Source organism: Neomonachus schauinslandi, chromosome 1 (assembly GCF_002201575.2).
Source record: "Neomonachus schauinslandi chromosome 1, ASM220157v2, whole genome shotgun sequence".
NCBI classification, from domain to species: Eukaryota; Metazoa; Chordata; class Mammalia; order Carnivora; family Phocidae; genus Neomonachus; species Neomonachus schauinslandi.
The window spans coordinates 100,563,052-100,586,967 of record NC_058403.1 but is presented as its reverse complement, the minus strand read 5'-3'; the positions used below and the strand labels follow the sequence as shown (position 1 = coordinate 100,586,967).

At 37.7% G+C, this 23,916-nt stretch overlaps 1 protein-coding gene and 1 pseudogene across 1 annotated transcript in view; both read left to right on the top strand.

The window, feature by feature from the left end:
• Positions 1-23,916, top strand: part of OTOL1 (otolin 1) — an 80,395-nt gene that overhangs the window by 31,345 nt on the left and 25,134 nt on the right. The window lies entirely within an intron of this gene.
• Positions 19,037-19,132, top strand: LOC123326871 (annotated as a pseudogene).

Here is a 23,916-nt window from a genome sequence, read left to right as displayed (position 1 = left end):
TTTTCTCTGGCTTACTTTATTTTAAGAATACAGTATGTAATACATATAACATACTAAATATGTATTCATTGACTATGTCATCACTAAGTTTTCTGGTGAAGAGTAGGCTATTAGTAGCTAAGTTTTTCGGGAGTCAAAAGTTCTATGTGGATTTTAGACTGGACAAATGTCGGTCTCCCAACCCCCTCTGTTGTTTAAGGTCTACTATATATACCACTTCTTCTTTGTCCATTCGTCTACCATGGACATAGGTTGCTTCCATATCTTGGCTATTGTAAATAATGCTTCAATAAACATAGGGGAACACATATTTTTTTGAATTAATGTTCTCGTTCTCTTTGGGTAAATACCCAGAAGTGGAATTACTGGGTTGTGTGGTATTTCTATTTTTAATTTTTTTGAGAAAACTCCACACTATTTTTCATGGTGGCTGCACCAATTTACTTTCCCACCAACAGTGCCCATGGGTCCCCTTTCTCCACATTCTCATCAGCACTTGTTATTTCCTGTCTTTTTGCTACTAGCCATTCTGACTGGTGTGAGGGGATACCTCATCGTGGTTTTAATTTGCATTTCCCTGATGATGAGTGATGTTGAACATCTTTTCATGTGTCTTTTGGCCATCTGTGTGTCTTCTTTGGAAAAATGTCTATTCAGGTCTTCTGCTCATTTTTAATTGGATTATTATTATTATTTGGTGTTAAATTGTATGAGTTCTTTATAGATTTTGGATTTATATTGGATAATTTATTTGCAAATATCTTCTCTTACTCAGTAGGTTGCCTTTTCATTTTGTTGATGGTTTCCTTTGCCGTGCAAAAGATTCAGGTATTTTTAGATAAAAATTTTTTTTGGAGTAGATCCATAGGTTTTATGAACTTTTCAAAAAGCCAATGTCTTCTCATACTTTTCCCCAGTGCCAAATTTTCTTTTTCAGCTTGAAAAGCTTGAATACATCATGCTCAAAGCTCAAAATGTCCCTTAAGTATATGAGAACTATGCTTAAATTATCTCATAATAAAAAAATACAAATTTAAATTACAGTAAAATACTATTTGTTGCCAATCAGATTGGCAAAACCTAGAAGTTTGACGTATAGTCTGTTAGTGAAGCTGTTTGGAAACTCTTTCTTACATTGCTAATGGGAATATAAAATTGTCTGACCTCTGTGGAGGAAACTTTGTGGCAATACATAGCAAAATTACGCATGCATAATTCTTATAGGAATTTTTCTCAAAGATAACCAGCAAAAATATAAAATAAAATAACATATACACAGAGCTTTCATTGTAGCATTGTTTTTTGTTTTGTTTTTAAAGTTTCATTAATTTATTTGAGTAATCTCCACACCCAACATGGGGTTCGAACTTACCACCCCAAGATCAAGAGTCACATGTTCCCACTGACTGAGCCAGCCAGGCATTATTTGTAATGCTAAATGTGGTAGACAGAATTCTAAGATAGACCTAAGATTCTCACCCCTACTCCATGTATACCTTGTATAATCCCCTCCTCTTGAGTGCAGGTAGAATTTGTGAATATGATAGGATAGCAATCTCAGGATTAGGCTACATTATATGGCAAAGGTAAAGGAATCTTTCAGTCATAATTAAGGTCCCTAATCAGCTGACTTAGAGCTAGTCTAAAGGAAGATCATTCTGAGTAGGTCTGACCTAATCAGGTGAATCCTTAAAAAAGATTGTCTTGATGGCCTTGGAGAAGTCAACTCCCATATGTGAGAGGACCTCTGGAAAGGGTCTTGAGTACTATCATCCCAGCTGACAGCTAGCAAGAAAATGGGAACTTCACTTTAAAACCACAAATAACTGAATTCTGCTAACAACCAGTAAACTTGGAAGAGGACTCCAAGCTTCACGTGAGATCACAGACTTGGCTAATACTTTGATTTCAGCCTGGTGTGATGCAGAGCAGTAGACCCAGATAACCTGTGTTCAGACTCTCAACCCACGGAAACTGTGAGATAATAATTTTTTTTTATTAGGTTACTGAATTTGTGATAATTTGCTATACAGCAATAGAAAACTAATACACTGAAAAAATACTACCAAAATGTCCACCAACAGTGGACAGATTGAATACACTATGGTACATCCACACAATGGAGTACTGTGTAGTTTAAAAAGGAATAAAGAAGATATAGGTGAGGAATGTTTTGTCCAAGTGCTATCTTTTATATAAGAAAAGGGGAATATGAATACTTATATGCCTATTCTTATATTTAAAAAAATGGCAGGATGATTAACCACAATAAGCAAAAATGGTTACTTAGAAGGAACTTTGCGGGGGGCAAGGAGGAGGAGACAGGACCAATGATAGTCTTTTGTGAATACACCTTCTTATATTTTTTGACTTTGCTATGTTGGTTTACATAATTAAAAACAAAAATAAAAAAGAACCCTTAAACATTAAAAACTAATAGAAATAAATAAATCTATCTGCATGCATATTAATTTGATAGCATAATCACACACATGAATGAATGAATGAGTGAATGAATGAATGAATGGAGTTTTTTAGGGGGAGGAGGGGCAGCGAGAGAGGGAGAGAGAGAACCCCAACCAGGCTCCATGCCCAGCACAGAGTCTGACCCAGGCCCGATCCCACAACCTTGAGATCATGACCGGAGCAGAAATCAAGAGTTAGATACTTAACCAACTGAGCTACCCAGGCACCCCAGAAATGAATTATTTAAAGATACTTTAGAACACAGCATTTTGACTGTTCCTTTCTAGTGAGATGGATTTTATCCTACTCAAGTAGGATAAACACAAAGAGGTCCACACCCAGACATATCTTAGTAAAAATGGTGAAAGCCAAAACAGAGAAAAATCTTGAAACAAGTGAGAGAAAAATGACTTTTCACATACAAGGAAACTCCAGTAGGATTAATGAATGACTTCTAATCAGAGACAATGTAGGCTGGAACATAGTGGGATGACATATTCAAAGCTGAAAGAAAAAAATTACCAACTAATAATCTTACATTCTGCAAGAAAGTGAAGTAAAGACATTCTCAGATAAACAAAAACTGAGACATTTCATTGCTAGGAGATCCACCTTACCTGAAATACTAAAGGAAGTGCTTCAGGCTGAAAGCAAATGATCCCAGACCTTAATTCAGTTGTACACTAGAAAACACAAAGCAGTGGTAAAGGTAAGTATGTAATTATAAGAGATAATATAAATGCACATTTCTTTAAAAAAAATTTTTTTTTAAAGATTTTATTTATTTATTTGAGAGAGTGAGCAAGAGACAGAGAGACAGGACAAAGGAGCAGGGGGAGGGGCAGAGGGAGAGGGAGAAGTGGACTCCTCACTGAGCAGGGAGCCTGACGTGGGGAATGAAAATGTTTTAAGAGTCATTGTGGTGATGGTTGCACAATTCTGGTGAATATAATAAAAATTGAATGGTATACCTTAAAAGGATGAATTGCGTAATATGTGTTATATCTTAAAAATTTTTTTTTTTTAAGATTTTATTTATTTATTTGACAGAGAGAGACACAGCGAGAGAGGGAATACAAGCAGGGGGAGTGGGAGAGGGAGAAGCAGGCTTCCCACTGAGCAGGGAGCCCAATGCGGGGCTTGATCCCAGGACCCTGAGATCATGACCTGAGCCGAAGGCAGATGCTTAACCGACTGAGCCACCCAGGCGCCCCTTCGAAGGACTTTATTGTGTTTCTCCTTCTCCTAGTGGTAATGGAAACTTCTCTTTAGACCCATTATTGTTTTTCATCTCTATGGCGACAATCATCACTCCAAGATGTGAACATCTGATCTAAGGCAGACCACTTAGAATTTTTCCCCTCAGATTTTTTTTTTTCCAAAGTAAAGCTGGGAGAGAAAAGCTCTCTTTTCTCTCTGGTGTGGGAGTATAAGGATGCAAGCCCCAGATGATTCTGGTCAGAGTTTCAGGTTTGGGTAGCCATTGATCTTTAGAGAATGAAGCCGATGTGAAAGGAGAAGGAAAAATGTGAGTGAGTGAGTGAGTGAAAGAGAGAGAGAGACAGAGAATGGGAAAGGAGGAGAAGGAAGAGATGTTATTTGAGTTCTATTTAATATGCTCATCTTAAATAATTTTTTAAAAGAATTTATTTATTTATTTATTTAGAGAGTGAGCTGGGGGAGGGGCAGAGAGAGCGATTCCAAGCAGATTCTATACTGAACACTGAGCCTGAAGCAGGGCTCAATTCCATGACCCTGTGTCCATGACCTGAGCAGAAAGAGTCAGACACTTAAGAAACTGAGCCACCCAGGTCCCCCTCATCTTAAATAGTTTTTGAGAGGATTAGACAAATATGTGTAAAATGGCTGACTTTTTAGAATTTTAATAAATGGCATTGTTTTTACTAAATAACAAATTACTTATTAAATCTCCTGCATTATTTAATTTCCTATATTTGTATGACTTCTCTTACAACCAGATTGTCAGTTACCTCAAGGCAGGAAACATGCATATTATACTTCCTTGTGTTCCAGAAAGCCTAGCATGGGCTAAGGTAATTTCTGTAAAAATGATATAGTTCATTGATAAGAACATGAAATTGAATTATTTGAGTATAGCACTAGAATGACCTTAGTACCTTCTAATGAAGGTAGACTTGTTTTCTGTCAATTTATCCCATGTTAGAAGTGGCATTTTAATGTAAGCTCTTCTGAGGAGTATTATTTTTTCAGTTAGTGGAAGAAGTATGGTTAGTCAGTTAAATTCTAAAAAGGGTTTTTCTTGGAAATTCATGGATGAGATGTTATTGCCCATGTAATTTAGGTTCTAATGTTGAATATTTAAGGCACATTTTTAGCTTAATTGCTGGAAAGCAATATTACCACAAGTTGAAATAGTTTTAAAATAGGGAAGACTTAAAATTATAGTGAACATGTCATTTAGAATAATTGGCATTCTAAACAAAATCTGAAAGAAGTCATTAGAGGTATTCAGAGCAATTAGCTGATGATTCTTAAAAGGCCCATGTAAGTTGAATTTATTTATTCTATACATTTAGAGGCTTTAAATATAAATTGCTGTCCTAGTTTTTTTTTATTTTATTTTTTAAAGATTTTATTTATTTATTTGAGAGAGAGAGAATGAGAGACAGAGAGCATGAGAAGGAGGAGGGTCAGAGGGAGAAGCAGACTCCCCGCCGAGCAGGGAGCCCGATGCGGGACCCGATCCCGGGACTCCAGGATCATGACCTGAGCCGAAGGCAGTCGCTTAACCAACTGAGCCACTAGGCGCCCGCTGTCCTAGTTTTTAATAAGTGAAACTCTTTTATTTTTTTTCAAAACCAAATTGTTTAGAACCCTAAAAATATCTATTGCTATTTTGAATATAAAGCTTACTTACATATAAAATATGATGTCTGGTCCATATTCCAAAATTTAAAAAATAAGAGTATGTCTTATTACAACATCTAGGTGACACATATCTTATAGCTTCCTCTTTTTAGCTAATGATAATTTTTAACAACTACTTCATTCTCAGGAAATGGTACAATTAAATAAAAAATTTGTTAGGGCACCTGGGTGGTTCATTCCGTTAAGCATCTTGGTTTTGGCTCAGGTTATGATCTCAGGGTCGTAAGACTGAGCCCCATGTTGGGCTCTGGGAGTCTACTTCCTCTCTCCCTCTCCTTCTATCTCTCTCCCCTGCCCCTGCTTATGTGCACTCTCTCCAAAACTTATGAATGAATAAATAAATCTTTAGAAAAAAAATTGAAAATTTTTCATCTTAATATTTCCTTAGTTTTCCTTACATTAGTTTCAAAGGTAGAGTTCAGTGATTCATCAGTTGTATATAATACCCAGTGCTCATTACATCACATGCCCTCCTTAATGCCCATCACCTAGTTACCCCACCCCCCACCCACCTCTCCTCTAACAACCCTCAGTTTGTTTCCTAGAGTTAAGAATCTCTTACGGTTTATCTCCCTCTCTGATTTCATCTTATTTTATTTTTCCCTCCCCTCCCCTATGATCCTCTGTTTTGTTTCTTAAATTCCAAATATGAGTGAAATCATATGATAATTGTCTTTCTCTGATTGACTTATTTTACTTAGCATCAGAACCTCTAGTTCCATCCACATCACTGCAAATGGTAAGATATATTTTTTTTGATGGCTGAATAATATTCCATTGTGTGTGTGTGTGTGTGTGTGTGTGTCTACATGCCACATCTTCTTTATCCATTCATCTGTCAGTGGACATCTGGGCTCTTTCCATAGTTTGGCTATTGTGGACATTGCTGCTATAAACATTGAGGTGTAGGTGCCCCTTTGCATCGCTATGTTTGTTTTCTTTGGGTGCAATTCTTTCTTTGTTTCTAGTAGTGCAATTGCTGGGTCATAGGGGAAAATATTTTCTTCTTGTGGTTTATGTAATATGTGAGCATAATTTTAATTATATAAGTCATAGAAAAAAACTGATGCTTTTGCTTGAGCTTAATATTTAATTTTATGTAAATATTTTAAAATTATATATATATATATTTTTTAAATTTTATTATGTTATGTTAGTCACCATACAATACATCATTAGTTTTTGATGTAGTGGTCCACAATCCATTGTTTTTGTATAACACCCAGTGCTCCATGCAGTACGTGCCCTCCTTAATACCCATCACCGGGCTAACCAATCCCCCCTCCCATCTAAAACCCTGTTTGTTTCTCAGGTCCATAGTCTCTCATGGTTCATCTCTCCCTCCAATTCCCCCCCCCCATTTTTCCCTTCCTTCTCCTAATGTCCTCCATGTTATTCCTTATGTTCCACAAATAAGTGAAACCATAATGATAATTGACTTTCTCTGCTTGACTTATTTCACTTAGCATAATCTCCTCCAGTCCCATCCATGTTGATGTAAAAGTTGGGTATTCATCTTTTCTGATGGCTGAGTAATATTCCGTTGTATATATGGACCACATCTTCTTTATCCATTCATCTGTTGAAGGGCATCTTGGCTCTTTCCACAGTTTGGCTATTGTGGACATTGCTGCTATGAACATTGGGGTGCATATGGCCCTTCTTTTCACTACATCTGTGTCTTTGGGGTAAATACCCAGTAGTGCAATTGGTGGGTCATAGAGTAACTCTATTTTTAACTTTTTGAGGAACCTCCACACTGTTTTCCAAAGTGGCTGTACCAACTTGCATTCCCACCAACAGTGTAAGAGGGTTCCCCTTTCTCCACAACCTCTCCAACATTTGTTGTTTCTTTCCCTGTCCATTTTTGCCATTCTAACTGGTGTAAGGTGGTATCTCAGTGTGGTTTTGATTTGGATTTCCCTGATGGCTAATGATGATGAACACTTTTTCATATGTCTGTTAGCCATTTGTATGTCTTCTTCAGAGAAGTGTCTTTTCATATCTTCTGCCCACTTTTTGACTTGATTATTTGTTTTCTGGGTGTGGAGTTTGAGAAGTTCTTTATAGATTTTGGATACCAGCCCTTTATCTGTAGTGTCATTTGCAAAGATCTTCTCCCATTCTGTGGGTTGCCTCTTTGTTTTGTTGACTGTTTCCTTTGCTGTGCAGAAGCTTTTTATCTTGATGAAGTCCCAAAAGTTCATTTTTGCTTTTGTTTCACTAGCTTTTGGAAATGTATCTTGAAAGAAGTTGCTGTGGCCGATGTCAAAGAGGTTACTGCCTATGTTGTCCTCTAGGATTTTGATGGATTCCTGTCTCACATTGAGGTCTTTCATCCACTTTGAGTTTATCTTTGCGAATGGTGTTAGAGAATGGTCGAGTTTCATTCTTCTGCATGTGGCTGTCCAATTTTCCCAGCACCATTTATTGAAGAGACTGTCTTTTTTCCATTGCATGTTTTTTCCTGCTTTGTCAAAGATTATTTGACCATAGAGTTGAGGGTCCATATCTGGGTTCTCTATTCTGTTCCATTGGTCTGTATGTCTGTTTTTGTGCCAGTACCATGCTGTCTTGGTGATCACAGCTTTGTAATATAGCTTGAAATCGGGCAACGTGATGCCTCCAGCTTTATTTTTCTTTTTCAACATTTCCTTGGTGATTCGGGGTCTTTTCTGATTCCATACAAATTTTAGGATTGTTTGTTCCAGCACTTTAAAAAATGTCATTGGAATTTTGATCAGGATGGCATTGAAGGTATAGATTGCTCTGGGTAGCATAGACATTTTAACAATGTTTATTCTTCTGATCCATGAGCATGGAATATTTTTCCATCTTTTTGTGTCTTCCTCAATTTCTAAAATTATATTCTTGACTGCCATTTTTGTTCATGATGAATTAACCACGGATGAGATTTATCTTAAACAACTAAATAACCAGACAAAAGATATGAAACAATGGTTTTCAGATATTGGGCAACAGGCAGTATAGAAAAGTGATCGTTGAGAGAAGGGCACAAGCCAGGTGAGCCCAATGATTATCCAAGCTACAGGCTAATGGGAGTTTCTAGGCTTCATTGCAGGGAGGAGAGCCCAAGCAGAAACTGGCACTCTCTCTTGGTTGAGGAGATAGAGTGCAGAATTCATGGAGGCCAAGGCACTTAAAATGGAAAAGGCAGAGTACTGGAGAGAAGACAGTGCCCAGTGAGAGAGTTCTGGAGACGTGGCTCTCAGATATTTATTCAGAAAGGATCAGGCAGAACATCCCATGGAACTCACATGGTTCCAGAAATGGCTTTTGTTTCCACCAGTAAGAGTGGAAAGGCCTTTTTATTCCCAAGGAATTTAGTGAAGAGTCAAATTAGCCCTGGATGAAGGGTAGAAAACTATGACATGCAGGTCAAATCTGGCCTTTTTTGTGCAACTAGGGATGGTTTTACTTTTTTATTTTTATTTTTAACAATTTTTATTTAATTCCAGTTAGTTAACATATGGTGTAGTATTAGTTTCAGGTGTACAATTTAGTGATTCAACACTTACATATAACACCTGGTGCTCATCACAAGTGCAATCCTTAATCCCCATCATCTATTTAAACTGTCCCCCCACCACCCAGCTCCCTGGTTTTACTTTTTAAAAGGGTTGTTGAAGGCAAGTAAAGAAGAGTATGCAACAGGTTATATGTGGCCCACAAAGCCTAGCTCTTAACGATGTGGTCTTTACAAAAAGTTTGCTGAGCCCTGCCCTAGACTAATGGCTGTTTAAACCTGCCTAATAAAGCTTAGAAGAAAATCTCAAAATATCTGTTTTCAAGTAAATTAACCACATCTTGGAACAGAGCCTAAAAATATGTAAAGAGAAAAAACTAGTATTCATTTCCAAGAAAATTTCTGCATCCCTGAAAAACGTCCAAAAATATTTAAAGGAATACAAAGCACCCAGTATCCAACAATGTAAAAACCACAATGTCTGGCATCTGATAAAAAATTACTAGGCATTCAAAGAGATAGTAAAATATCCATAATGAAGACAAAAGTCAATTAATAGAAACATAAATGGTGGAATTAGATAGATGATAGAATTAGTAGAAAAGGACAATAAGTCAGCTATTATACTCCATATTTTGAAAAAGGCAGAGAAAGGCATGAGCATGATGAAGAGAGAGATGAAAGATATAAATAGACCTAAATTGAATTTCTAGAGATGAAACATATGATGTTTGAGATAAAAATACACTGAATGGAATTAAACAGTTGATTATACACTATAGAAGGAAAAATTAGAGAACTTGAAGACACAGTAATGGAAACTATCCTAAATGAAACACTGAGAGAAAAAAAAGAACAGTGAACAGAACCCTAGTAAAGTGTGGGAGACTGTCAGTATCTTTACATGCATGCCGTTGGAGTCTCAGAAGGAAAAAAGAGAGATGGGAGGAAGGCGGAAAAAAATGTCTGAAGAAATAATGGCTGAAATATTACCCAACTTGAGAAAACAGTAAACCCCATCAATATAAAAAGCTTAACAAACCCCAGTCAGAGGACACATGAAGAAAACCATACAAAGGAGATAATTAAATTGCTTAAAAGCAGGAATAAACAGAACATAATTAAATCAGTCAAAGGAAAATGACATATTACATACAGAAAAACAAAAATACATATGACAGAGTGCAAACCAGAAAGTAGTAGAGCATCAAGTTTAAAGTACCAAATGATATAATCCCTATTATTTTAGAAATCTACACCCAGCTGAAATATATTTTAAAAATGGAGGTAAAATCAAAGTATTTTCCAGACATACAAAAGTTGCTAGAATTTATTACCGGCAGAGCAGTACTACAAGAAATGTCATAGGGGCACCTGAGTGACTCAGTTAGGTGTCTGACTCTTGATTTTGGCTCAGGCTATGCTCTCAGGGTTGAGAGATCAAGTCATGTGTTGGGCTCTGTGCTGGGCATGGAACCTGCTTAAGATTCTCTCTCTCTCGGGCGCCTGGGTGGCTCAGTTGGTTAAGCGACTGCCTTCGGCTCAGGTCATGATCCTGGAGTCCCGGGATCGAGTCCCACATCGGGCTCCCTGCTCAGCAGGGGGTCTGCTTCTCCCTCTGCCCTCTTCCCTCTCGTGCTCTCAGTCTCTCATTCTCTCTCTCTCAAATAAATAAATAAAATCTTTAGAAAAAAAAAAGATTCTCTCTCTCCCTCTGCCCCCCCCCACCCATGCTCTCTCTCTCTCTCTCTCTAAAAAAAATAATAATGATAAAAAACTAAAAAGAAAAAGCATTTGACAAAATTCAGCATAGCTTCCTGATACAACTCTCAGAAAACTAAGAACACAAGGGATTTTCCCACCTGATAAAGAATAGCTATTAAAAACTTACAGCCAACATCGTATCTAATGATTAAAGACTGATGATGTCCTTTTAACATTGGAATCAAGGGAAAATGTTTACTGTCACTACTTTTATTTAGCCTTAGAATAAATGCCCTAGCCAGCAAAATAAGGTAAGAAAAATGAAAGTCATACAGATTGGAAAAAAATGTAAAACTGTCTTTATTCACAGAAAACATAATAGTCTATGTAGAAAATCCCAGTGAATCTATAAAAAGCAACTAGAAGTGATAAGTGAGCTTAGCAACTTGTGGGATACTAAATCAATATACAAAATACAAGAATTTAAATTAAATAAACAATACTCTTCACATTTGCACCAGCATATGAGATATTTAGGGATATATTTGACAAAAGATGTTCAAGACCTGTATACTAAATACAACAAAACAATGTTGAGAAAATTATAAAGAAGACATAAATAAGTGGAGGGATATATACCAGGCTCATAGATTGGAAGAGTCAATATTGTTAAAATGTCAATTCTACACAAATAAATTGACGTTTAACTCAATCCCAATCCAAATCCTTTAAGAAATTTTTAGTAGAAATTGATAAGCTGATTCTAAAATTTATGTGAAAATACAATGATCCCAGATAGCCAAAACAATTTTAAAAAAGAATAAAGCTTTTTTGTGCTACTGGATTTCAAGAATTTTTATATGGCTTCAATAATCAGTGTTTTTATATGGCTTCAAAAATAGTGTCTAAAACTGTCTTGTTAAATAAAGGCACTATGCTGCCCAGTAAATCTCTAGGATTTATTCATCTTGAAAGACTGAAATTTTGTATTCTTTGACTAATCCTCTTGTTTCCCCCTCCTCCCAGGCCCTTGCAACCATTCATCTATTCTCTGCTTCTATTAGTATGACTATGTTAGATTCCTCATTAATATTGTATTATATACTTAAAATTTGCTGAGAGGATAGATCTTATATTAAATGTTCTAATCACACACACAATAAATAAAGACAACAGGAGGAAACTTTTGTAGGTGATGGATTAAAAAAATAATTTATAGACGGATATGTGTAAAGCATAGATTGTGGTTATGGTATTATGGATATATACTTAACTCTAAATTCTTCAAGTTGTATACATTAAATATGCACAGATTTTTTTCCCCCAAACACCAGCCTTTTAAAAAAATTTTCACGGAATTCTCGAATTATAGTTTTACTCCCAGGTTTATTGAGGTATAATTGGCAAATAAAACTATAAGATATTTAAAGTAAAATATGTACAGAGTTTTGTATGCCAATCATACCTTCCTTGATAAAATACTTAAAAAGAAGGACAGTGTCATTTGGCATAATGATAGATACACTTATAGATCAATGGGACACACTGGAGAGTCCAGAAATAGATCTACCCATACATATAATTGGATTTTTTCTCTTTATCCTTTTACCCTGGTTTTTATTTTTCTTCATAGCATTCATCCTTGCCTAACATTTCAGATATTTTTTTGATAATTGTCCCTCCCAGCTAAATATTTTTTACTGTGGTAAAAAAAATCACATGAAGTCTCTCTTTTTCAAAAATTTTAAGTGTACAGCACAGTATTGTTAACTAGCAGCACACTGTTGTACGGCAGATCTCTAGAACTTTTTCATCCTGCATGAATGTGGCTCTCTATGCATTGAACAGCACCTCTCCATTTTCCCCTCACTTCAGCTCCTGACAACCAACCTTCTACATTCTGTTTCTATGACTTTGATTACAACTTTAGACACCTCATATAACTGGAATCATACCACATTTGTCCTTTTGTTATTGACTTATTTCATTTAGCATAATAAAATTGTATCCTCGCAGTTCATTTTTGTAGCATTAACAGGATTTCTTTCTTTTTTATGGTTGAATAGTATTCCTGTATGTGTGTGTGTGTGTACACACTACATTTTCTTTATTTATTAATCTGTTGATGCACATTTAGGTTGCTTCCACCTCTTGGCTATTGTGAATAATGCTGTCATGAACATGGGTATGCAAATATCTCTTTGAGATCCAGATAAAGGATAAAGAGAAAAAAATCCAATTATATGTATGGGTAGATCTATTTCTGGGAAGAGGAAGAAAAGTGAAAGAGCCTACTTGATGGTAAGGTAGCAGATCAAAATAATTATAAGGACTAGACAAAAATACAGAAACTGCCACACCATAGAATCTCAACATGTGGAAAGTTGTAAATGAAGGAGAAGAAGTTGACTCAAGAGACTTCCAAAGAAGTATTATGCTGGCATTGATTCTTCTACAACCTCTAGAAGGATTATAAAATATTGCAAAGAGTGGTTGTTTTTGAGAAGTCAAATGGGGTGGGAGAGAAATCTACTTAGGGTATTTTGAATTTTAGATCATCTGCAGGTAGTACTTTTCAAAAAATACATGTATAAAACAATTTAAAAAGGCTTTAAAATGATTTTTTTAGGTAAGAAAGCATTGTTTTTAGATTTAAAAAACTACCCAGAAGGACTCTACCTTTTAAAAGATTTACTGAGGAAACTATTCTTTTCAAGGTGGCTGGCAATTTGGCTTTATGGAGGTAAAAATGTCTTTACCTTTGGAATGGACTCTCTTTGTTAAGGAAGTTCTTCAGAATAGGCTCTTTCATTCTGGGTCAGTAAGATCAGGAAACACCCACCCATTGCTCTCAGATAAAGGTATGAGGTTACCTTGAATCTGAGAATGCACACATTGTGTTCTATTTAGTAAATATCAATTAGATGTACATATTTTACTTCTAAAAGAGGGGATAGAAATAGTTTTCCTAAAAGATATTCAATCAGGACTATTAGTGTCCTTGATCGGATTTGTTAAGGATTGAATACCTAAGAATTTGAGATGGTCTCTTCCGGAGCATAGAGTTTGCTTTTTAGTTATCCTTCTGAAAAGTCAACAAGGTGAGTCTGGCCGGGCTTAGAGCAATCCTAAGAGAGGCTGGTTCTGGGCACAAAATGTGGCTCATACTTGAACATCTCTGGCCTAGCACTGACAGAACTACAATAACAACAGCAGATGGGCCATTTGTCTGGGTGGTCCTTTTGTTTTGTTTTGTTTTTAAAGATTTATTTATCTGTCAGAGAGAGAGAGCACAAGCAGGGGAAGAAGCAGAGGGAGAGGGAAAAGCAGGCTCCCCATTGAGCAAGGAGCCTGATGCGGGCTCGATCCCAGGACCCTGGGATCATGACCTGAGCCAAAGGCAGACGCTTAACCAACTGAACGACCCAGGTGCCCTGTCTGGGTGGTTGTGACTCCTATTGGAAGAAACTGCCAGGGCTGTTGGGCTGTCTGACGAGGCTCAGATAATTATAAATGGGAATTAACTCTTTAAGTAAACAATACTGGAGGTCCTTGGTAATCTCAGTAGAACCTGGGGAAAAAGATGGGGGACCTCTTGCAATTGTAGGATGGGGCTTGGAATTGTTCTAGTAGTGAAAAGACCTTTTTTTGCGATCCTGGTGAGAGATTTGCCTATATTCTAGGACTGTTCCCATATGCATTCATTATTTGATTATTTGCTTAAACATGTTTAAACTTGTTAGAATATGCTCATTCGTTGGTAATTTAATCATTAAGATATTAATAAAGTAGGGACTCAGGCTTGAGTCTAAGTGGGGTTTGAGTGTGACTAGAGTGAAATTATGGGGTAGGCCCACCACATACCTGTATGTAGGAGCCTTGAGGGATCTTATTTGGGGAAGAATAAGCCAATTTTGCTGAAAATACCCAGTGGACAAAACTTAGTCATCAATCAGGAAGACATACTCTGAATAGAGTGTAGTTACTATTGGGTTCATGTTTGAGTCCCGGGTAACTCGGAAAGGCTGTGAGAAACATAGGAAGAGCTGTTGCAGTGAAAGCTTCTTAGAATATTGAGGCTGCTATTAGGAGCACTCTGGAATCCTGCTAACAAAGGCGAACAGAAATAAGAGACTCTTTGTCTCTCACTTTGATCTCTTCATAGATTAAGTCTCTGAGAAAGCCGTACAGTTCTGCTGTAAGCCTTGCCACCACGTTGGGTTGTGTGCAGAACTCTTTTCTCAAGTTGCTCACTTCCAAATTGAAGTCTCACTGTAAACAACATATTGGTAAAATCTAGGTCACATGTTCGAGCCTTAGCTACAAGGGAGGCTGAGTTTCCTGGGTTCTACCTTGAAGATACAAGACTCTGAAGCTTAAAAACTTGCCAAAAAAAGAAAGTTTTCAGTCAGAAAACACACAAATGTCTACTACAACATGCATCTCGAAAGCTAAGTTATGAAAGTTGGAAGTTTTTATTTTAATATGCGAGTAGTAGTTTTGAAAATGTTTTGGTCAAATGTACATAGTACTTTATTTATTTATTTTTAAAATGTTTTATTTTTAAGTCATCTCTATACCCAACATGGGGCTTGAACTTACAGCCCCACAATCAAGAGTGGCATGCTCTACTGACTGAGCCAGCCAGGCACCCCTATGTATTACTTTGGATGCAGGTAATCACTGGGACCAGTGGTCTTATATTTAAAGTGGGATCCAGATATTTCTGGAGTCATGTGGAAAATGTTGGGTTAGCCCTAAGGGATGGGAAGCTGATAAGCATAAGGACTAAGAACTCCTCCAGGAGAAGAATTCATTCTTGCCATATAAGTTGACACTTGGAAAGGGGAATTCTAATGCAACCTGTCTGTGTTATTTAGATTTATCTCACAGGCTATCCCTCTTTGGTCTCATGTGTAAGTTCTATGTGGGCCAGGAGAAACAGGAAAGGATTTTCACTTAAATTTCTCTAAGACATCAAGAGAATAAGCAAACATCCAAGTGGGTGTATACAGTGGGGAGAGGTATCCCCCAGCTTCACAATGTACTGTCATCCTCCATTGCTGGAGGAGGAGCAGATGCAGAGTCCAGTAGAGCCTTGAGGAGAAGTGGGGCACAGTGGATTATGCAGAGCTTGTGGGCTATCTGGCAAACACCCATGGGGAATCCTAGAAATACTTAGGGGAGGGTCTTAGATGAAAAAGTCAGTAAAGTGTGAGTAATTACTTTTTAGGTGACCTGGAACTTGGAGAAAAATCAGGTCATACACGTATTTCAGTTTTAATTTATCAGTATATTGTTGGGGTTGTTTTGTGGCTAACTAGGACTGTTCCCATATGCATAGAGTCACTGCTCTGACAGAATTCAAAGAACTGAAAAAGGATTTAATTTTAATTGGCACCTTACTGTGTATTTAAAACAAACACTGAGATATTAGTGTATATTAGTAATGGATGCCTATTAGCAAAAATTAATTGGTTTTATAGAGGGAAGTATAAATCTATCAGACCTTAAGAAAATGTATAGTATAAAAGAAACTATTTTTAGTTTAAATTGAATGGCTGATATATTGCAATATTTCAAAAGTCCCTGGTGAGAGATTTGCCTATATTCTTGAACTCCACTTTATTGAAAAAAAGTCCTAATGTTATAAAACTTGAATATTTTCAGGAAGCAAAAAGCATTTTCAAATATAAGTTGTTCAAGGAACATCAGGTCTCTTATTGCTTGAATCAATGGGAACAAAGTTAAATGGTTTTATAAAAAGGTTTGAAGCAAACAAAAAGATAATCTTTCTTTTCTTCTGGTAGTCAATTTGAATGATGAACAAGTGTAGTGAAATGACTAGTTGTTAAGATTTGACTTTATTTACACATTAAATTACAAAATAGAAGGAAGCTCTCTGCCATTTAAATTTTCCACTATAAGGCTTAGCATTTTACCAGAGCTGACAACAAATGAATATTTTTGCAATAAGATTCTCAATAAGAGGAAGGATGAAACAAAACTTCATAGCAATTAAAATCTTATAAAGTATAAAATTAATTTCAAACTGGAACTTTCAGAACTCCATGCTACTGGTGAAACTAATTTTTCAATAGGTAAGTTTAAGAGAAATATTATTAAAAACAAAAGGCTCTGAAATATGAGGATTTCCTGTTGTTTGCTTAGTAAGGGAAGCTTTCTCCTTTAACTCCTTTCTCTTCTGTGTTTGATCAAAGTGGTCAGGGTCAAGTACACAGACGTGTTACATGAGAAACACATCTGGGGAGTAAAGGTCAGTAAAAGATGAGGTGAGCTAAAGCAGAGAGGCTTTCTGGACTGAAGCCCAGCAGGGCTGATGTACTGGGAAAGTAAGCTGACAAACTCCTTCAATTCAGGGTCAGGAATATAATCTGCTTGGTGATGTAGCTGTTTTATAAAAGGAGCTTTATTCTGGGCCTTCATTGTTTTCCTCTTAATAAGTTATTTTGATTATAAATGCTACCCTGAAGAGGAACACAAAATTTTTTATGAATTCGTTTGGTTTTTAATATATATATTTATAAATATATTTATATTGACATATGAAATATATGTTATGACATATATGTAAGTATATATCAATATCAATATGTTTATATATTTGATTTTATACTGCTCATAATTTAAATTTCACTTGGACACATTGCTGTGTCAAAATTTAATATACAGAAAAGACTCCTTTAAGTGATCGTGATGGCCATTAAGGAAAAGTTAGTACTTAGAGACTGCATTAGTACAAGAAATGCTGATTTTCAGGGTAATTTGCTCAGTGTCGGGGAAGTACAATTAATTGTGAAAGAAGTCGAAGTCCAAAGCACAGCTCAAGGTTGAATTTTTTTTTTTTTATTCTTATGTTAATCCCATACATTACATCATTAGTTTTAGATGAAGTGTTCCATGATTCATTGTTTGTGCATAACACCCAGTGCTCCATGCAGAATGTGCCCTCCTCAATACCCATCACCAGGCTAACCCATCCTCCCACCCCCCTCCCCTCTAGAACCCTGTTTGTTTTTCAGAGTCCATCGTCTCTCATGGTTCGTCTACCCCTCCGATTTCCCCCGCTTCATTCTTCCCCTCCTGCTACCTTCTTCTTCTTTTTTTTTTCTTAACATATATTGCATTGTTTCAGAGGTACAGATCTGAGATTCAACAGTCTTGCACAATTCACAGCGCTCACCAGAGCACATACCCTCCCCAATGTCTATCACCCAGCCACCCCATCCCTCCCACCCCACCCCCCACTCCAGCAAACCTCAGTTGGTTTCCTGCAATTAAGAATTCCTCATATCAGTGAGATCATATGACACATGTCTTTCTCTGTTTGACTTATTTCACTCAACATAATACCCTCCAGTTCCATCCACGTCGTTGCAAATGGCAAGATCTCATTCTCAAGGTTGAATTTTATCCCAGAGTTCCTCCTGGGTATCTGGCTGCAGAGACCGTGAATCAGGGCAGTTGTCTGGGATCTTGAATGACTGGAAGGCTGGTGGTATTCAAAAAGCCACCCCCTTGTTAAAATCACTTCGCATACCCCATTATCAAGCAAAGTGAAAAAAGCGTTTATCCACCTTTATGACTCCATGTGCTTTGTAACATGACTTCTTCAGTGAGGCCTCCTTTGATCTTTCAAAATTGACTTAAAAAAAAAAATCATGTTGTATTAGGTATAAATACCCTCTTCCTCTTCTTTCTCTGATATTTGTCCCCACTGAGCTTTTTGATATTTCAGAAATGTTTCCTCTGTGCTAGATTGTATTACTTGTCATCAATTCTTTCTTTTCTCCCCATACTTGCTATGTTCATGTGAGTATAATATGCTTTCTAGACCTATTGAGGTTGGGCTTGACCATGTCTTGATATGACTAGTGGGATATGGGAAGAAATGGCTATTGTGATTCCAATCTGAAGAAACACGGTATGTTTCTCTTAACTGCTTGGACTCTTTCATCTGCTACAAGATGAGCATATGCTGGGTAGCTACCTGTCTCACTACAGGGATCTGTAGAGCAGAAATAAACTCGACCTACATCTTAAAGTGGAGCTGCCTAGCCAATTTGTAAGCCTGTGGATGAGAAATCAATGAAAGCTTTTTGTTGTAAACTGCTGAGATTCTGGAGCTGTTTGTTATACAACAATGGCACAGCAGAATCTGACTGATACACTTCCAACTTCTCCTTTTTCAAACTGAAATCTACAGAAAAATGCAAGAAGAATGGAATGAGTACCTGTATGCTCTTCACTGAAATTCAACAATTGTTAACATTTTATAAATTTATCTCTCTATAAGTTTTTCAGGGACCATTGAAATTAAGTTGTAGGCATCCTGATACTTCACTAAAGCTAAATGCTTAAGCTTTTCATTCTAAGAATAAGGACATTCTTCCATTCAACTAAATTTGAACTAAGTTACAAATAAAAAAATTTTTGTGTCTTAATTTAAAGACTATACTTTCAGGGATCATTTCTATAGTTTGTTAATTTTATCTTCAAAGAAATTCATAAAATGACCAAAACAAAGTGATCTAATGCTATTGTCTTAGTCAACTTAGGCTGCCATAACAGAATATTAGAGCCTGTGTGGCTTAAACAACAGAAATTTATTTTCTTATGGTTCTGGAGGTTGGTGGACTGAGATCCGGGTGCCAGAGCATGGCAGGGTTCTGGTGAGAACTCTTCCTGGTTTGCAAATGGCTGCCTTCTTGCTATGTCTTCCCATGACAGACAGACAGCTCTCTGGTCCTGTCACGAGGGCCCCACCCTTATGAACTCATCTGAGGCTAATTAATTACCTCCCAAAGTTCCCAGATATCATCACATTACGGGGTAGGGCTTCAACATATGAATTTTGAGGGGAGGGCACAATTCAGTCCATGGTAACTATGTAAAAGGTGATCTAGTATAGAGATACAGGGCATAGAAAGCAACTATAGCCCGTCCATTTTAGTGAGTTGCAACTGTCCAACAACTTCTTGGAAAACATTATTTTCAATTTCTAAAATGTAAGTAAAGGTAATGATTTATAAGTGCAGCTACATATATTTTATCAGCATTACCGAGGGCTTAGGCAATGAGGTGTTTTAAGCTATCTAAGTTTAGTGGTACATAAATCCATCTGGTGCTAGCATGCCAGAGAGTGTAAAGAATTATAGGCTGGCATGAATTCCTAATGTGACTCAGCATAATGTGTGATGCCTGCTGAACACTTCCAAATGAATTGATGAAGATTTCTGTAGGCCACACTCCTTTAAACTTCATGCTCAAGGTTGTTTCTTATACTTCGGCAATGAAGTCCTCCATAACTGTCCAGAAAGGGGGCAGGATAAAAATCACAGACACATGGATTAGAGACGAAAAACAGTATAAAGCAGGCTTGTGAGTTGAGCTTTGGCAGCAGTCAGACCTGGGTTTGAATGCTGGGTCTACCTTTCCCTGGTTAGTGATCTTGGGTAAATTTCTTCACATTTCTGTGCTCAGTTTTCTTATCTATAAAATGCAGATAACAGTACCTACCTTTCAAGGTTAATGGGAAAGTCTTAACTGAATATAATTATTAATATATTAATATTTATGGATTTTTCTGCTCTGTGATCTTCTAAGCACAATGGACATGGGTCTTTGCTCATTTAGCTTCCCTTTCCTCTCCTGTTGTCTAAGGAGAAAGGCTTTTCTGGAAGATTTGGTAGTGACAGAGGGAAAATAAGAGGAAAACCGAACTGTCGGAGCAGCAAGCCAGTCTCCCTCTGGCATGATCCAGAGCTCATCAGAGCACACGCTGGGAGGGAGCAGTGGTGGAAACAGACCTGGATGGAAGGGATAGTCACAGGGGTGGGAAGTGGAGGTGAAAGGTAACTCTTCTGGGGGTGTACTGGGTGTGAAGCACTGTGTCCATGGGCTCTCATATATTTTCTTAGACCTAACTCTGGATTGGAATCCAGATGTAACTGCCACCCAGCTCTGGTCCTGGATGGTGGGAGTTACGATTCAACAAGATCATATGTGTCAAGCTCCTAATGCGGTGCCTTGCACATGGAAGTGGTTGGTAGGTGAACATGTTAGTACATTTTTGGAGACAGCACCAGAGCCGCATGGTCTAGGAGTTCTCCCACTTTACTGTGCAAACCACCTGAAGGGTTTAAAGCATAGCTTCTGGCTCCCACATCCATGAATTCTGGCTCGGAAGGTCTGAGATGGGACCAAGAAAGCTGCCTTCTTTTTTTCTTATGTATTTCTTTCTCTATTTTTAATAAACACTCTTTTTTTTTTAAGATTTATTATATTATTTTTTTTTAACAGAGAGAGAGAGACAGTGAGAGCGGGAACACAAGCAAGGGGGTGGGAGAGGGAGAAGCAAGCTTCCCGCGGAGCAGGGGGCCTGATCCGGGGCTCGATCCCAGGATTCTGGGATCATGACCTGAGCTGAAGGCAGACGCTTAACAACTGAGCCACCCAGGCGTCCCAATAAACACTCTTATGATTCAGGTGGTCTAGGGACTAGAACTTGAGTCTAGACTCAGATGCCATCATTTGGTAGTGCCTCTTCCTGGAGCTATTCTAGCTACTCTCTTTTATTTGCACAATAAAGCATAAGCAAGGATATTTACTGCAATGTTTTGTAGAGGATAAACATTAGAAAAAGTCTAAATAGCCCCCACTTGATGAATAGTGAACAAATGTAGAGTGTAGTCATATAATGGAATATTATGCAACAATTAAAGAGACTAAGGGAGAGCTGTATGTTCTGATATGGAAAAATCTCCAAGATATAATGCTTAGTGAAAACAAATTACAGAGCAAGATATGCAATGTGGAACCATTTATTAAACATAAAGTGAACAACACTATATTTTATAAGTAGCTATATGTATGTAGACATACATAAATGCTTAAAGATTTGGAAGGATTCATATGTGGTAACAGTGCTCACCTTGGGGCAGCAGAAGCAGGAGACAACAATTGGGGTGTTGTTTCCTCTAATGTTTTATGCACTTACAGAGAAAATGCATTAATATATTCCTTGTGTCATTAAAAATCAATGAAAAAAGACCTAGCCCAACTCCTCCATTTTATAGATGAGGACACTGATATTTGCTTTCCAAGGATCTCAGATAGCATGATAAACTCAAAGATGGACTTCAGTGAGCTTGATTGCTTGTTCAGAGCATGAACTTTCTTCGTCATGCCCAGTTGAACTTACCAGGCATTTTTGATGAAGATGTGGTAGCTCCAGACATATATATATATCCTCAGCATCAGGAGACAGTGGCTGCTAAGGAAAGGCCAGTTAGAACTTGGCTGGGCTACTCTAGATGGAGGCTTGATTAGATGTGTGTTTTTGGGGTCCAGCAGTGATCAGGACCCCAGAAACACTAAAATGAGGAGGAGGCAGATAGATTTCATCAGGCCCATTAATTCACAAGGAGAAATAGAACCATGTGGGCTGCTGTACTTGTATCAGTTTGTCCATAGCATTTTCTCCAAACCAGCAAGTTACAGGGGGAACCAAATGATGATTAGAAACCCACATTGTATATAACCCGGAGCAATCACCGTGTCGAATTATTTGAAGTCTTATGAGAGCATATTTTCTCTGAGGGCAGAATCAGGAAGCACTTGGTAAGTGTGGAATCAGAATGAGAGGATTTACATTAATCAAATATTTCATGCTTCTGGTTAAGCTAATCAGCTGCATCCAGTTCATAATGGGGATCAACTTACTAATGGGACTGTGATACTTAAATCCCATTGGCTTAGGCTCCTTGGGACTGTCTGGATGGGTTCTAATTCTTTTCGTGCCTCACAGACTCCATTTTCTATGTTTTGTTGATTGAATAGTCCTCGTTTATGGATCCAGTCATAGATGTGTTAAGATACTTAATCATAGCACCATCTTGCTTGTCTGGGATTTAATTTGGTTTTCTTTGGATCTGTGTTCTGATGCATTTTGTGTCCCTCTGACAGTCTAATGCTTGTTGCCATCTCGGAGTCTCTCCATTTGGGATGCTCTTGCCCATCCTCGGGTTTCCTCCACCTCCACAGTTCTTTTTCATTCAGATTGCAGCAGTTTCTTTCTTTCTTTCTTTTTTTTTAAAAGATTTTATTTATTTATTTGACAGAGAGAGACACAGTGAGAGAGGGAACACAAGCAGGGGGAGTGGGAGAGGGAGAAGCAGGCTCCCCACTGAGCAGGGAGCCCGATGCGGGGCTCGATCCCAGGACCCTGAGATCATGACCTGAGCCGAAGGCAGATGCTTAACAACTGAGCCACCCAGGCACCCCCAGATTGCAGCAGTTTCAATGCCAGCTTCTCAGAAAGGTCTTCCCTGAGCTTCCAGTTTAAAGAAGCCAGTTGGTCCTCTCCATTACTTCATTTTATTTTAGCTTGTGCATAATGCTTACTAGCTTATTAGTATTTGGTATTTACTGTTTGTATCTCTTTGCTTTAAATATTGTCTCTTCCATTAAGATATAAACTCCATGAAAGTAGGAACCCTGTCAGTCTTTCTCCTGCTCTGTGCCCAGCATCTAGAGCAGGCACTTGGCAGGCTCTCGTGAATGCTCACTTGCTTGCATGCTTGCTTGCCGAATGAATGATCTATCAAGATGCCGATAGTGCTTTTGTAATTTATAAATTCTTGGGGACATCTTATTATAGTCCCAAACAAGATGACAAGGATATCTTCCTAGAAATGGATCTGGCCAGGAATCTACAAGTCTTGGTCAATTCTCAATGGGTGGAAAGTCCATGCAGTAAAAGGCGGGGTGGTGGTAGGGAGTGTGTGTGTTCAGAAATGTCACCCAAGCGGTTGTTCTCCTGCATTCAGGGCTCACTCAGCAACGGAAGTAGATGCTTCTGAATACCCAAATGCTGCCTGAGTAACAGATTCCAGTGGAGATCCTTCAGAAAAGTATAGTATTTACTAAACAGACGAGTTGCTTGACATTATGATGTCATGACCTTAAAGTATTAGGATGAAAGATAATCCCTCAAGCTGAGGGGATTGGCAGAAAAGGTCAGGCCAGTGAACAGCTAAGACTTCAGTATTCCCAAGTCATTTGCCTTTCATCGGATTTCAGAACCTTTATTCAGAGTCAGAAAAAGTCACCCCTCCCCTCATCAAGGGCACTCACCTCTCATTGGGTAGGGGCAGATCTTGAAAGAAATAAAACAGACCCCTGTCTAATGATAAATGAGATTGAATTTTCCAATGTGTCTTCTAGGAGAGGGATTACTGATAAGGAAACATCCATAAGGTAGGTGATGATTACAAACATTGATTTACTTTATCTTCCATCAGGCCTTTTGCAATAAGATCCCAGGC